The sequence below is a fragment of the Gobio gobio genome (assembly GCF_949357685.1).
Source record: "Gobio gobio genome assembly, chromosome: 23".
NCBI classification, from domain to species: domain Eukaryota; kingdom Metazoa; phylum Chordata; class Actinopteri; order Cypriniformes; family Gobionidae; genus Gobio; species Gobio gobio.
The window spans coordinates 6,226,817-6,244,405 of record NC_137119.1 but is presented as its reverse complement, the minus strand read 5'-3'; the positions used below and the strand labels follow the sequence as shown (position 1 = coordinate 6,244,405).

At 39.4% G+C, this 17,589-nt stretch overlaps 1 protein-coding gene across 2 annotated transcripts in view; it reads left to right on the top strand.

Annotated features, from left to right (window-relative positions):
* sugct (succinyl-CoA:glutarate-CoA transferase) overlaps window positions 1-17,589 on the top strand; it is a 235,127-nt gene that overhangs the window by 74,668 nt on the left and 142,870 nt on the right. The gene's annotated exons all lie outside the window — the stretch shown is intronic.

Below are 17,589 nucleotides of genomic sequence, written 5' to 3'. Positions count from 1 at the left end.
TGGTTTTACTTTATTTAGAAGGGTGACGTGACTTTTCGCACCATTTCTGAGGCAAAGCATAAGGTTAATAATCGTTAATAATGTAATAAAGGACAACTTTAGTTTTTCTACTACTACTACAAAAAAGATGAAAATGTTGAATTACAGAATTACAACGCTGTAAACATCTAATCCCATTATTTTAAATTGTCTCTTTAATATGGCGTGTGTGTGTCTTTGTTGGTGTCTTCGACTGTTCTTTGTTACCTAGACCTTGTTATTTCCAAGAAAAACGGCCCTTAAGGGTTGAAAGCTGAAAGGGTTTGACGCAGTTACAGCAGAGACACATGTAATTCCCTCGGTCTGTTTGGTGAGTTCAGTGGAGAGACGCCACAAGTCTCAGTTCAGGTCCTCTGAGGGTGATCCGTTTTGCCATCAAACAAAACCTTGGAAAAACATTGGCGCAATTTCAGCATTTGTTATTATCATTATCGGTTCTTGTTGGATGGATTATCTGGTTTATTGTCTATTTATTTGGGTCTATAAACTCAAGGAAGTCATATTTGCTTGCCCGTGGAAAATTGAAAAGAAAAAAAGTGTTTTAGGGCTGTCCAGGTTAACTTTTATGTCGCAATTTTTAAAGTCGGCATGAAACGGAAGTTGAGATCGTCTTTTTCTACTTATTGTGACGTATATCCGAGTGAAACGGCTTCTGAAATTAGAAAAAATGTTGGGCGAGGCTTGATTTCGTCCTTCGGGAATTGATTGGATCGTTGGAAGTTGGGCGTTGCTAACAAAATGGAGGCAGATTTGAAGTTTGCACTCAGTTGTGGAGAAAAACTCGATCTATCTCTTAAATAAATGTATTTTCTCTCTAAATCTTTTCTACATATGCTATTGAGCATATTTGGTCACTTTTCGCTGGTTTATGCTACAGATTTCACTTATTTTAAAGAGCACCTATCATGGAATTTTGAAATTTACCTTTCATGTAGTGTGTAACATTGATCTAAGTGAACAAAAACATCCTGCAAAGTTTGAAATATGACACTGCACCGTATATATAGTTATTTTCTTTTAAAAGTAAGAGTCGACTCTGAGTCATTTTTAAGAATCGTTAGAAGACCGAAGCTTTTTCTCTGACTAGATGACGTCAACTTGTCAAGTTATTTGAATACGATACGCCCACTTATTGCGCTCCAAGACGCCAGTGAAAACTAGAAAACATCATGGCCACGAGACGCCAGTGAAAACTAGAAAACATCATGGCGACGAGACGCTGTGTTCTGAAGTGCGACTCAAAAGCAAACTTTTTTCATCTGCCCAAGGATGAGCATTTGAAGACTAAGTGGCTTGAAGACAAACCATACATCGTCGCGATTGTGTGTTTATTAGTCTTCAAATGTCTCTATTTGCATGTTTCGCGATCTCAGGAAGCTTTTATTATGGACTTCTATTATGGCACATGGTATCTTCTTCGTCTGTCTGTACCATATATGGACTACATGTGCACAGAGCGCCATCCGGCTGCCAGTATGAATTGAAAACAACACATACGAGACTCAATCGCTCATGATTAGGCTACATCTGCGCATTTTGAGGAAGTATTGAATAAAAAATACTCCTCTGTTTAGAAATTTGACACAGACATATGAGAATCTATCAATATTTCTCCTCATCTGCACACTTTTGAACTAAAAGCCCTGAGGGATGTTGATTTGTCGCGAGTCTTCGTGAGGAGAATAGAGGAGTTTTTTTATGAATGAGATCAGCTGAGGCTCATATTACAATCAAACGCTAGGGACGCGGTTTTCATATTCATAACTCCTGACACATATTAACAAATTACTGTCACTATAAGACTTTGATGGGCGTTCCGTTTCCGAAAATATCTGCACAGACTATACCAATCACAACTGACTGGGTCATCGGACCAATCACCGCAGATTAGCGTCACGTAAAGGCGGGGTTTTGAAAAGTGAATCACTAAAGGAATCATTTGAGAATCGCTGTCAAAACAGGTAAAAATAAATGCATATTATAAGAAAACTTGTCTTTTTTGTCATTGCATGCATGCAAGACTGTTGTTGGGGACTTCTAAAACAATATTTGGAACATTTTAAATGCCATAATAGGTGCTCTTTAAGCATTTTATGGCTTTATTTCTGTAAAACTTTTTCTCAGTTCTCCCTTATAAGGGGGGCGCGCCGTAAGCGCGTTCCCACGCTGCATTCCTAAGTGCGAGCCGTCACGACAAGCTGTTCGTCCAACTATATTGAGTAATTTTTACATTAAAAAACCTTTTATTTCTCAGATATTTCTCTCGTTTTGCCTCAAGTCCTTCTTGAAGGAAGTATTGTGTACACCGAGGAAAATGCACTTAACCACCATGCTACGATCAGTGACAGGTTTCTGAGAGGCGGGGCAGAAACGAGACAGGGGGCGATAACCATAGCACATGACCCGAGAGAGAAGAGTAGTCGTTTCGATGGGGGAGGGAACGTTAACATATTTGATTAAAGATTATCAGGGTAAATGAATTTTTAAAAAATAATGAAGTGCACAGATAAATCAGTTATAGTAAACACTACAATATTAAATATAAAAATATGAATTGTAAAATTTGATTTCATGCCGCCTTTAACATACTCATAATCATTACTCATCATGATTAATCGGGTATTTCTCTTTTAACAGTAACCAAAATTGTTTTAATCTTTTTTGAATTATAAACGTTTATACAGCTAATTTATTCTAATAGTGAGTAGAAAATAGAATTTATACATTTCAGATTAATTCATACATGTCAGATTAATAGATTTATTATTAGATATAAAGCAAATATTTTCCAGATATTTTAATACAGTTAAGTTTTGTACAGTAACAATATAAATGTACCTCACTTATTATTAATATATGAGTCAATATTAAGCTGCTTTAATATTTTATGAAGAGGGTAGAGGATCATCATATTTGAGTCCTTGGTCCTTGGCATCAAAAAGTTTAAAAAATACTGTTATAAATCTAAATTGGGCCTCATTTTGATGAGATTTTCAGTTACTTAACATGTAATACTTAGCCTGACGTCGTCATACTCAATTCTAGTCAGAATATGAGTCTGATTCTGCTCCATTGGGCTGTGAGTATGGGGCGTTTCAACCGAACCAGGAAAGAAAATGCCTCTGCACTCAATTGGATAGACCTACAACCAATCAGAGCAACGGAGCGACGCATAGTTGTTAACAGAACTCAACTGCACGCACACTGTAAGAAGTAGAAGAAGATGAGTGTAAACGATCTTTGCCGGTGTCGTAAAAAATAATTTAAGGATACACAGAGTACTTACCAACACGTGAAATAAAGGTGAATACGAACAAGTTCTCCGTTTAGGATTAGAAAGAATTCAACCCAAGCGCTCTTTGGTGACCTGGATGATTACGTCCATCATCGTATAAAGCCCGCCCTGACAATTTGATTGGTCTGAACAGCTCCAATTTGAGCAATGGATCAAAATCCAGACCGAACTTCCCGACCCTAAATGTTGTGGATGGGGCTAAGTTTGGCTGGCATCCAGGCTATGTAATACTATAACTTTATTCTCTTTTTTTTTTTAAGAAAACAAACAAATTGTACTACTTTACCTCTATAATCTCGTAATAACTATAAAACTAGATCAGCAAATGGGATTAAATTAGAAGTACACTCATAACACGGAAAATCATCTTTTTCTTATTATGCTCCATGGCTGTGGAATGGGGAAAAAATCCAGTAAATTATTACAGTGTAAAATGAATGAAGCATGTCGCTGTTTTAATTAATTTGTTGATTTATGATTAATGTTTTTGCTTTGTATGTTTAGAATTGGTCTTGTGTGTTATATGTTAATGTGGAATTTTATGTGAAATTTTAGTACGGCCATCTTGGCCAGGACTTCCTGGGAGAAGAGATTTCGTTTAATCTCAATGGCACCTTCCTGGAAAAATAAAGGATAAATGAAATAATAAAAATGTTGTGATTTTTGTGATTTTCAATCTTAAATTTCTATTATTTCTTACATTTATATGAATTAATTATTTTTTTATTTTGTGCAATTACCATGCGTTGTATCCCAGAGGCAGTGGATTTGGGGTAATCGCTCATGTGAGCTGACAGCATTATTTGTGCTTCACGTCCACCCACCGTTTCCTCCCTGCAGCCCTGTCTGAGCTAAAGAGCAAGCAGTGGTTTGGGTTATAGTTTCAATGTGTTTTGTGTTCTGTCCACAGAATAGAGAAGAAGCATTCTGGTTAACCGGGGCTCAGTACTCTTGTTCTGTTCACTGCGGGCTCGCGGGGATGATGTCTAACTGAGGTGTCACAGTGGGCTCAAGGAGAGTTCATGAAGTCCGAAATCTTTCAGTGACTCTCACAAGGAATTATTGGCACACTAAAGCCCCGGGTATACTTCCCTACACAGTTGAGTGCGCGAGCCTTTCAAAGTATACTCTTTTGGCCGTGAGCGTGGAAAGACACTTTCGGTGCGTGCACACTATCTAGTGGACTTGTACATGCGCCGTAATATACACACGGACACAAAAATTGGAACCTCCTTATGTTGACGGACATGACACCACATGGACAGTGCGCTGATTGTCGCATATTGCCGAAGTATACCTTGGGCTTAACATAGCTTGGGTGCATATACTGTGTCAGTTTATTACAAATGTATTTTTATAATGTAATATTTTGTTTATTTTAGGAAGGGGCTCCCTTACGAAGTGGGTTATAATATTTGAAGGTCTGTAGCATCGGAAAGTTTGAAAACCTCTGCTCTAAACCATTTGTAACACCTTAGCAACCGCATAGCATCACCTGGCAACCACCCCCAGATTTACTTCAGAAAACGTTCCTGTGCTTTTACTAGTCAGCTCAGCAAATGGACATTTTGACATAACACAGTGGCTTTCTCTTCAAATCAAAGTAGGATGAAATACAGAGTATTTTGACTTTTGTATTGTCCTCAAGTGTTTGCTGGGAATCATCAATGAAATGTGTCACTTCCTTACTCTTCAACTGCAGATCACAAAAAATCGATATAAAAAGTTTTCATATGTGGTCTTGAGTATCATACTTAATACATCAGGCTTTTATGGCTCGTATAGTGTGAATATGGAGCTCATACTCGAGGAGAAAAAAACAGCTCAATATTATTCAGAGGCCCAAACTGAGCAAAAATATGCAGTTTTCTGCAGTTGTTGATATTTATATGGCCAAAAAGTTTTTTAACAAAATTATGGTTAATCAAGTAAACAAGGCCCTGTTTACTTCTGAGAGCGCCTGCAAGTCTCCCACTAGCTTGACCGATGCTAAAGGTAATAGCAGCATGGTCTTGAGTGACAGGGGCCGGATATCAGCAGAACTTAATGGCTCGAAGGGTGAGCTAGAGAAAAGAACCAGTCCCCTGGACTGATGTGCGATGATCTGTTTCAAGGTAATCATTCTGAACAAGCACTTTATTAGGGCACGATTCAGAACCCTGAGGTCGAGGATGGGCCGGAGTAACGGCTGTAAAAGATCCCCATCACCCATGCTGACACTCTGGAGATGGCATGCCAGGCTTTGGCCCGTGTTAAGGTTGGATTAGTTCGAGCAGCGGGCCGATGAGAGGGGACCCGATGCTCGAAATGAGTGGAAGAGGAAAAGAGCTCTCTTTTTGAGTATGTTTGTGTCTTATTTTGTCCACTATCACTGCGGTTGGAATGGGTGCTTGAACGGGCCCAGTGCTTGCTATAAACACATTTCCTCCAGCACCCGGAACTGAACGCTGTTTGGGGAGTGGTCCGGCCGTAGCAAGACTTAGCCTTCTCCTCTTCCTCACTGGAGGATCAGGACAGCTTCTGCTGAGCGGGGTCCAGCGCAATCTTGGGCTGGGGTCCCTGGCACTTCGGGAAAGGATAGCGCTTAGCAGAGCGAGAACGCTGGTGAGGCTCAGACTGTGTGACCGGCTGAGTGGCAGCAGCAGAGCTGGAACGCTTGAGCAGGAAGTTTTGCATTGCCTGGGACGACTTCTGTGCTGCAGAGAAGCATTCTGGGAATCCGTCGACCGCTGGACCGAGGAGGCCAGTGGGGCAGACGGGGGGAGTCGAGGAAAACCGTCTTGTCAGCGTCGTTGATCTCAGTTAAGTTAAGCCATAAGTGACGCTCCAGTACCACTAGGCCGTTGCCTTGGTAGCGCGCAGGACCAGGTGTGTTGCGTTGCGCAGCTCCTTAAATGTGGTCGGGTCGGGTCCAGATTCGTTCATGGCACGGAGGAGTTTGGCCTGGGAGACCTGGAGAACAGCCATAGATGGAGTGAGGAGGCCGCCTGGCCAGCCGAGGTGTAGGCACGTCCAGCTAGGGCAGACGTTGTTTGACACGCCTTGGAGGGATGTGCGGTTTTCGCTTTCCATCTAATGGCAGTGGGGTGCATAGCTGTCAACCCTCCCGTTTTTTCCGGGTTTCTCACGTATTTTAGCTCTTTTCCCGCTGTCTTCCCGTTTTAGTATTTTCCCGTAAAATATCCCGTATTTTTACGTTCTGATTGTGTTAACTCAGAACACGCAACTATCTGGTTTAGTGCCAGAAGACGCGAATGAGAAGTCGTGCGCACTGTGAGAAAATTTTCCGTGCACTCATCCGAGAGCGCGCACATGTCTCTCAGCGCGCAAATATTGAGTTCTCTTTCAAGTCTTGCTCTTGAACGGACAAACTCACGCAAAAAGTATGTCAACATATTGATGAGTATTCTAGCAGACATAGCCTGTATATGGCTTAAGTAAGCTTTATACAGTCCAGAAAAGACGACGCAAATCCGAGGTCTTAAAGGGGCAGTAGCCTTTACTGCTGTCTGTTTAATGTCAAACAAAAGACAAAGGCATCACTCACTGCTCTTGATTGAATAACTTTTGTAAGTTTAATAGGATTAATCTTTAATTTATACAGTCATATATGCAATGTTATTTTACATTTGATTAATTTCTGTACCTGAAAACTAATGTTAGACGTACCTGAAAAACCTGAAAGCATAGTTTATTTTATTAGTATCTTTGCTCAATAGTATTTATTTGTGCTGCTGCTTGTATTTAAATGATTTGTTCTTATTATTTTCTTTATTTTTATTTGACAGTAGTCCTTTTTTCCCTGAACATAGCAAATACTGAACCGTACCGAAACGGTGAACCTTAAACCGTGATACAAACCGAACCGTGAGCAATCTGTACCGTTACACCCCTAGCGTAACGTATGATAAAATGACTGAAAAAAGGTTGGGAAACACTGGCTTAGGCTGCTATCGAAGAAGAAGAAGACAGTTGCAGCCGCGGTTGGGAGGAAGAGGGAAAAAGTAGCGGGAAGTAAACTTCAAGGAGAGTATAGTAGATGAGTGTGATGTGCAATGATGGATCAGGACGCTGACGGCCAAAATCAAAATATTTTGTGTTGTTACAAACTCTTTAGACTCTTTTTTTTAAGTTTGTAGGTAAGAATCGTGTAAAAAAATCCCTTATTTTGTGGATGGATTCCGGGAAATCTCCCTTATTTTCAATGTTCAATGTTGACAGCTATGGTGGGGTGGGGGGAGGCATAGCCCTCCTCCTGGGCACCATCCACTGTAGTCAGGGCCGATGAGAAGGCGGCGTAGAGGCTTCAAGTCTCGTAGTCTCAGCGAAGAGAATCGTCGTCGTCGCTGAAGGAGAATTATATCGTCTGAGACCCCACTTTGCCAGGCTCTGGCGGGCTTCCTCGCCATAGGAAGCACAAACAGCACAAACCATGATTAAAAAAGGCTTCAGTTATCAGAGAAAAGGCGTTTTCACCATAGCGTCTAGCAAGACGCAGTACGGGTAAAATACTGAAAGGGAACATACAGAGAGCAGCAGCTTTCTGCTCTGACCGCTGCAAGACCAGCTGAATGCTGTGGTGTGTTAGAAATCAGGAATCGTGAGAGAACTTTGTGCCTGGTAAATTTTCGTCCTCAAACCAAACTTGGGACAAAGTTTAAATCATGTCTTGCTAGCATGCTTCCCATAATGTTTCAGTAGGCGGAGAGTAGGTGGTCTTTTCCGGTTGTTCAAACACATTTGACCACATGAGCGTTTACACTACGAAAGCAATCCGGTCAAATGCGTTTTCGACTACCTCTGGAAGTGGTTGAAAGCGGACAAGCTCAAAACTTTTTAGACCCGGTTTACACCTGTACTTAGCATCGTCCACTTGTGATCCGATCAATCAAAACACTTCTTAATAACAAGTGTAAACAGGGCCTAAGTTGCTTCAGTCCAGTAAGTGTTCATCTTGAAATATCACTAACTATATAAAAGTTACTCTTACGTTTACTTTATCAAAAGCTTTAAAGATTTCACAGCAAAGAGAAATGTGAACCCCGGCCTGAAGGGGGACTTTTTTTACAATTATAAATGCCTTTTACTTGCTAAAAAAGTTGGCTTGCAGTAGATTGTGTGCTACAGGTTTTTCAGCAAACATGTTGATCATTTAGGAGCCTTAGAAATTGGCATATCAAATATGATACAGTACTAGTTCCCATCAAACCAGCATCCAAACTGCAAAATACACTGTTTGCACAGTGGTGAAGAGGAAGCATATATTCTCAACTCAATAAATGTTTAGCACTACAATTATACTTGTGTTTTATTGGCTTAATGGATATTTGTGAGCTGCAAGATAAGCTTAAGTCACATATAGTTAGGCTAGCTAATGTAAAATGAGAACGTTCTTGAAAGGAAACCACATGGACGTGGGGTGCAGCCAAAACCTAAAACAATTACTGTGTTCATACACGGCTCTAACAAAAGACACCCTTTCCATTTTCTCTCAGTGACACAAAATACGGCTGTGTTTCATTGAGATTCTGGAAATGGTTTATGTCTTTTTAAATCATTTATTGTTGGCTATGTTTATTCACTCAGAGGAACTTGGCTTCCCCAAAGTGAGCCTCAATCTCTTTTGATAATGCTAGGTGACTATTCGTATCAAAGACCTTCTCGTTCTAGTCTACGGACACTTGTTTGGGATGTCATGTTTCATCTCATAGGCCATTTATATAATATGATATAATGAATAATGTAATGAATAAACCATAGACTGTTTAGTGCTTTGTCTTCCGTGAGAACTTTATTCATGTCTCCATTTCCCCGGGGTCACACGAAGGCTGCAGGTCTCTGCCAGCACTTAATCAAAACTGAAAATGAATGTTGACTGATTAGGTTACTTTCAGATTGGGACTCAATTAGGGTGTGCTAATTGTCCTTTCTGATGTGAGAATCTCTTTGGGAAAGCAAGGGAGGGGTTGGACCGAAACTCTCTTCTCTATTCTAGAGCAGAGGTTGTCAAGCTTTTTGATGACATGGGCTCCCAAAATATGTTGATACACTTGCAAGGGATTCCATTTCTTAAATATAAAAACATTTATACTGTGAAGATTATAAACTATATTATCTGATAAAAGATTTTTAGTTTCTATTAATTTGACACTTTTGCAACCTAGTATTGTAGATGTAGAAACAAAAACACAGTAGAAACAAACTATGAAATATACAATAAAATTATTAATTTTTGTTTCGATCAAAGACTGGGCTAAGTGTTGAGCTAGTTTTAGCCATATTAACAGTGAAATGTGTGCTAAAATACTGTAGCGTTTGATTGGACACATAAAGACATTGGAAGCGTTTTCTTTTCTTTTTTAAACTTCCAAAGCCTATTTATTTTGCCATCTCAGCTATACATGATTATATGTAAAGTCAGTTTAGATTGACCCTCAATATTTGTCTCCTATTCTGTAATTCCTGTTTTTTTAGATCAGTATTTGCAGTATAATATTAGACCATTGCCTTTAGTAGCAGGTGTTGCAGATGTTGATAATTGAGTTTGGTAAATGTAACTTCAGTGGAACAAATCAAACTCTCAACTTGTAAGCAGGACACAGCTTGAAAACAGGACGATATTACAATTTAAGGCTCCTTACTGGAACCACGGTCTCATGCTTAATCCTTTTTCTCAAAAGTTACACATCCCTCCACCTCAGACTCATTATAATAACAGCCCAAAGGCAGTAGACAGCGTCATTCTCAGCTATTTGAAAGATGTTTAGGACACAATGCTTAAAAAGTTAACAGAAAATGTAATTGTGTATACAGTATACTATGGAAGCTTGTTTCTGCCACAGAATAAAAAAATAAAAAAAGGTAATTGTGACTTTTAATCTCGCAATTCTGACTTTTTTTTTCTCTTTTCCCCTCAGAATTATGTGATATAAAGTCAGAATTGTGAGATAAAGTCAGAATTGTGAGGTATAAAGTCAGAATTGTGTGATATAAAGGCAGAATTGTGAGATAAAGGCAGAATTGTGAGGTATAAAGTCAGAATTGTGAGGTATAAAGGCAGAATTGTGAGATATAAAGTCAGAATTGTGTGATATAAAGTAAGAATTGTGAGGTATAAAGGCAGAAATGTGAGGTATAAAGGCAGAATTGTGAGATATAAAGTCAGAATTGTGTGATATAAAGTCAGAATTGTGAGGTATAAAGGCAGAATTGTGAGGTATAAAGGCAGAATTGTGAGGTATAAAGGCAGAATTATGAGGTATAAAGGCAGAATTATGAGATATTAAGTCAGAATTGTGAGGTATAAAGGCAGAATTGTGAGGTATAAAGGCAGAATTGTGAGGTATAAGGTCAGAATTGTGAGGTATAAAGGCAGAATTGTGAGGTATAAAGGCAGAATTGTGAGGTATAAGGTCAGAATTGTGAGGTATAAAGGCAGAATTGTGAGGTATAAAGGCAGAATTATGAGATATTAAGTCAGAATTGTGAGGTATAAAGGCAGAATTGTGAGGTATAAAGTCAGAATTGTGAGGTATAAGGTCAGAATTGTGAGGTATAAGGTCAGAATTGTGAGGTATAAAGGCAGAATTGTGAGGTATAAAGGCAGAATTGTGAGGTATAAGGTCAGAATTGTGAGGTATAAAGGCAGAATTGTGAGGTATAAAGGCAGAATTGTGAGGTATTAAGGCAGAATTATGAGATATAAAGGCAGAATTATGATATATTTAGGCAGAATTGAGATATAAATTCAGAATTGTGAGATATTAAGGCAGAATTGTGAGATATTAAGGCAGAATTATGAGATATTAAGTCAGAATTGTGAGGTATAAATGCAGAATTGTGAGGTATAAAGGCAGAATTATGATATATTTAGGCAGAATTGAGATATAAATTCAGAATTGTGAGATATTAAGGCAGAATTGTGAGATATTAAGGCAGAATTGTGAGATATAATTGTGCTCATTTTTGTTACCTTTGTCATCATCTAACACTCACTTAATGTTAAAAACATGCTAATAATTTAATAACACTGTTTAACAAAATAAATCTTTCATACGTTTCATAAAATGAACATTTTAAGGTTGTGATGCCTAACTTATTTTTGCAGCGTTTAAAACGTTTGGTTTTTAGTAAAAAGTTTGGTTCAGGCGAAACACCGGTTACATCACTTGCCCACCGCGGCACCTTTCCCACTGCCGTTTTGATTTTTATAGTAATAAAATAATATAGTTCAGTTAGAGAACAGACACTACAATTAAAAACTGAAAGTGTCTGTTCAATACAGCACAAACGCAGCAGGAGTCAGATTTCATTCATGAGAGAGTGAGGAGCTGACAGACAAGATGATCGCGGAAGATTTGGTTTCAAAGCGAAATGCAAAAGCGCCTATTTAAGGGAGTTTGACATTGTACTGTTTTGTGGTTGTGTTTTTCATTAAGAATAATAGGCTAATGAACCCACCATTCAAGCAACTGCCACCCCTGAATTGGTGCAAATTCTAAACCGAAAGTAAGATGAGCACGGCCTCACTGTCATTCACGATGCGTGTCATGCCTATGGAAGCTTAACTTCCATAGGAATTCATTGAAAACACTCGCTTTGCTCTGCTCCGTTATGAATGCCGTGCGCATTTTACTTTTAGTTTAGCATTAGAAATTTAAAAGCCCCCGCCGGTGATACTGGAATTACCAGTGTTGTCACGCGTCGATTAACCGGTGGGAAAATTGCCTCACCGTCACATCCCTATGTGTGCTGTGTAAACATGTGAGCATGCATTTATTCATCTCACTTGCACAAAAACGCATTCAGTATTAGGGATGCACCGGTTGACCAGGCAAAAACCGGAACAGTTTTCTTTGTATTTTTCTGCCGATTTTTCCGGAAGTGCGCCCGCGTGCACATACGCCTATATTGCAATCATTCGCGAACATGTCACTTGTGTGTTACAAACGGAAACTGGAGAACTGAGGGAAGAGACGAGATACGCTGAAGAGAATGAAGAGCCGCTTTCCTGCACGAGCTGAAGTTGCGCGAGCTTACCTCTCCGCCTGCACAAGCGCAGATAGTGAGCGTTTGTTCAGCTCAGCTTCTCACGTGTTGGATCGGATGAAAACGAAACTTGTGACAAAGCCGAAATACTTATTTTTGTAGCCTAAATAAGAACATGCATGCACTTTTGAAATGAAATACTATCAGTTCTGTAGCCTATAGGATGATAATTTTTATTTTACCTTAAAATTACACTGACTTAATTTGATTTAAAAAGCACCTGCTGTAGCGTCTTAGTTTTTTTCGTTGCACTAAACATTATTTGATTTAACATTTTGGAACATTTATATACTTTGGTTTTATTTAATTTCACTGGTAAAGACTTTTTTTCTTTACACTGAATTTAAAAACAAATGCTGATTTAAGTAACATCTTTTTTTGGATTGCAGAATATGCAGTTGTTGCCTTTAATTTCACTTTTCAGCCTTTTAATTTCCAATTCAATTTCCCGTTAATTTCAGATTGCGGACTTGTTTTCACTAGCCAAAAGCCAATTTAGCCTGTTAAATACCAAATAAACATCTTGTTCATGTATACTTTAGTTATTTTATTGTGTAATTAAAAAAATTTTTTAATCGGAAATCGGTATCGGAATCAGACAGTTTTCTTGAAAAAAAATCGGCATCGGAATCGGCCATGTAAAATCATGATCGGTGCATCACTATTCAGTATCCCTCGAAATAAATAAAAACTGTTAAATGAAACTCAGAATATTACACAAACCTGCAATGATGATAAATAACATAAATATAGCACTTTATGTATTTAATCTCACTTTATTAACCAATGTCTTGGTGATGACCTTCAATTATCCAATTCTACCATAGTAATAAGCAAAATTGACTTTCGGTAAACATCACATTTGTTTAATTTTTTATTTTTTTTTGCTTTAATTGTTGAAGTAAGAGTGTTGAACTCTCTTCTCGTGTGTCCTATTCTTCTGCGATCCAGAATGGCAGCACAGCTGAAAGGTTTTGCATTTCCTTCAGCCTGAGGCTTATTCATTTCACTTTTTGAGTGAAAGGGCCTCTACATTTACCAATTTTTTTTTTTAGCCTATTATAAAAACAAGCAAGCTCAGCCCAGGTGAGAAAAAGTAACTCATAACTTTCCATAAAAAGTAACTAAGTAACTGAATTAGTTACTTTTTAAGGAGTAACACAAGATTATAACAAAACATTACATTACAAATTTTAAACCCCACTGTGTGTCGCCACATAGGGCCAGATTTGCTAACAGCTTGCACCAATGCAGACCCTCTTTTGACATTAAAAAACTTCTGTCATCATTTACTAAAGACACGCAGTGATAAATTAGCGCTGAAAAGGCGTGGACAGAATTATTACTGCGGCTGACCTTATTGCATATGCATTTGTAGGAGTTTCCCTTCTAGGCGCAAAATTTATGGGAGGAGAGTATTTAAATGAATCGTGCAAGGTGATTTACTAAGGTTTGCGCTCGTCAATTTACTGGTGTTTGCGCCCCAAAAAAAGCAGGTCTCAAACCAGACACTAACTGGGAGATTGTGTTGGTCATTATTGAAATGATCCGGCTGCGTCTGTATTCTTTAATTTGTGCGTCATCAGTAGATCACGTGCAGAACTTTCCACTCCCATCGGTGCTTTTATGGAATTGCGCTCTCACGCTAATTTGCCCGGTTTAGTAAATCAGGCTCATAGAGTCCTGGAGAGAAAAAAATGTAGGCATCCTAGATAAACCACAGAGGGTTAAAAGTTGTCTAAAGTCTTGAGCGGCCACATGTTAAGTTACCTTCCAACTGGCGAGTGTTTTATTGATTTGCCAAAGCTCCAAATTTTGATCGCACTTGGAGCTTGGCGAGTGTTCATTTTGGACACTGCGTCCAGCCGCACACAACAGGAAAAGATGTCAGATTGAACGTCACGAAGCTCCTTGCACATGCAAGTGGCATCCAGCGAGCCCCAGGGTGCTTTGCACGAGTTTGGAAACATCCCAATAACAGGACAATTTTGGCTTGATCTCTTGCTGAATGAGTCAAACTCGACTAACACTAAGATGAAGTTTGAGCACATTTGTGTGTTTGCTCTGTGTGCATTTACCTTCCTGCTGTTTCCTGGACTCCCCTAGGCATGTGACCTCTTGGCCTGTGCTTGATTTATTCATTTGAAATCATTTAATCTGATGGGTCACATTTTGTCAAAACACTGTCTCATTAACTGTGGTCTGTGCAGTTTGTTTCTCATTCGACCTATTGTACTGCCATGGGGCACCAGAATAAACACACATAGAGCAAAGCGTTTGTGCTAAGAGAGGCTGCGGCCATGAATGCACGCTTTGTTCTAAGGTGTGCTGCTGTGGCCAAAATACGATTAGCAATGTCTTGATTTACTCATGCAGATGGTCTGGTCCAATGGAAGCTGATGGATTGCATTTGAGAAGGTCACGTTAGTTGAACTTTGGGCCTGTCGGCATGCTCTGGCCGGTGTATTATCTTTCACGAGATGAAAAAGGGGAATGATCTGTGAGAGGAATCATTGTGTTTGACATTCTGGACGTAAGCCGGTTGATTCCCGTTCAATGTGGCTTCAGTGGCATCAGAAGATCGTCCCAGAGGTGCCGCTTGGTTTTGGGTCTGTGACTGTTTCCTGTTTCTAGGCAGTCTTGTTGCTATTTTCTTGTGGATTACTGTTTATCCTAGCGCTGCGAAAAGCTTTTGCTTGAAGCCTCGGTTTGGCTGCTTTCATTTGAATATGTGACTTTTACCAGCAGGCATTGAGCCTGGAGTAGGGTTCGCTGGAAAGGATGAATCGGCATCTCTGCTGGGAGCACAGACCCGCAAAGTTCGACCTGAAGAATTTTTGGGCCTGATCTTTTGTTGAAAGATTTCCCATCAAACCGCTAATGTGCATATTGAATATTCTGATTCCCCCCCAAAGATTTCAATTGTATAAGTCATTGAGAAGCATGAAATGTCTCCGATATTCCCCTTAAGGCAAGACAAAACCTTTATTTTTCATGCCGTAATCAATTTGGGATATTTTGGTTTCCATAAATTCTTCCAGACTAGTGGACAGAAAACATTTGAGTGTTCATTTTATTGCACGTTATCTGTAGATTTCAATTACAATACGTATCTTTAAAGGCCTTTTTTCACAAAATTAGTTTTTTTGTTCTCCACTGAGCCAGAAATCTCAGCAGTACTTGACAGTTTTTCCTATCTGTTCCAAAGATTTTTACAGAGGGGTTTGTTCATTTATCATTTCCTTGATTTATATAACCCTTTCAAGATGAATCGCTTGCTGTATTCTTAATTTGTAAGTCGCTTTTGATTAATAAATGTAAATGTATAACATATCATTCTTAAAAACATGGTGATTTTTTTTTTTTTTGCTGTTGACAGTATTATCTACGGAACCCCTAAAGGAACATTGTGGTGGGAAAAAAATATGTATACATTTACACTCACCTAAAGGATTATTAGGAACACTTGTTCAATTTCTCATTAATGCAATTTTCTTATCAACCAATCACATGGCAGTTGCTTCAATGCATTTAGGGGTGTGGTCCTGGTCAAGACAATCTCCTGAACTCCAAACTGAATGTCAGAATGGGAAAGAAAGGTGATTTAAGCAATTTTGAGCGTGGCATGGTTGTTGGTGCCAGACGGGCCGGTCTGAGTATTTCACAATCTGCTCAATTACTGGGATTTTCACGCACAACCATTTCTAGGGTTTACAAAGAATGGTGTAAAAAGGGAAAAACATCCAGTATGCGGCAGTCCTGTGGGCGAAAATGCCTTGTTGATGCTAGAGGTCAGAGGAGAATGGGCAGACTGATTCAAGCTGATAGAAGAGCAACTTTGACTGAAATAACCACTCGTTACAACCGAGGTATGCAGCAAAGCATTTGTGAAGCCACAACACGCACAAGCTTGAGGCGGATGGACTACAACAGCAGAAGACCCCACCGGGTACCACTCATCTCCACTACAAATAGGAAAAAGAGGCTACAACTTGCACAAGCTCATAAAAATTGGACAGTTGAAGACTGGAAAAATGTTGCCTGGTCTGATGAGTCTCGCTTTCTGTTGAGACATTCAGATGGTAGAGTCAGAATTTGGTGTAAACAGAATGAGAAAATGGATCCATCATGCCTTGTTACCACTGTGCAGGCTGGTGGTGGTGGTGTAATGGTGTGGGGGATGTTTTCTTGGCACACTTTATGCCCCTTAGTGCCAATTGGGCATCGTTTAAATGCCACGGCCTACCTGAGCATTGTGTCTGACCATGTCCATTCCTTTATGACCACCATGTCCCCATCCTCTGATGGCTACTTCCAGCAGGATAATGCACCATGTCACAAAGCTCGAATAATTTCAAATTGGTTTCTTGAAAATGACAATGAGTTCACTGTACTAAAATGGCCCCCACAGTCACCAGATCTCAACCCAATAGAGCATCTATGGGATGTGGTGGAACGGGAGCTTCGTGCCCTGGATGTGCATCCCACAAATCTCCATCAACTGCAAGATGCTATCCTATCAATATGGGCCAACATTTCTAAAGAATGCTTTCAGCACCTTGTTGAATCAATGCCACGTAGAATTAAGGCAGTTCTGAAGGCGAAATGGGGTCAAACACAGTATTAGTATGGTGTTCCTAATAATCCTTTAGGTGAGTGTATACATAAAATATATGTAATTTGCATGTAAAATAGACCTTTACGAAAAATCTTCTCCAGAATCACAAACGTTTCGTATAACACGGATTCATTAGTTAAACGTGTGTATATTAATAAATTCCAAACATTTGTAAATAGGGAGCTTGTGCTCGCTCGTTCATAATTAGCATAATCCCCGCCCATGAGTTACAACTGCAAATGACGTGTTCAGGAACGTTGTGGAATCTTCTGGACTTCTTTCTCAGGTTTGGCTCTAGTATTTTGCATAAATGCTAAAGAGACTAATTGCACTTATGCCTAGCAATAAATATTCAATTATCGTGTGCCCACCAAAGCATTTTTAGCCAGCTGAGAAACGCCTGGTGCTCTTTGCACACGCAGCGTGTTTCCAGGTGAAATACTTTGGTTGCTATGATACAGAATATCCATGGCAGTAATGTGTTACTAGCATCTCATTTTGAAGAATATTACTGAATATGAAAATGCAGTAAAAAGCAGTTTTAACTTCTCCATTATTGTTCAATGGTGTACAAGTGGGATGATTGGTC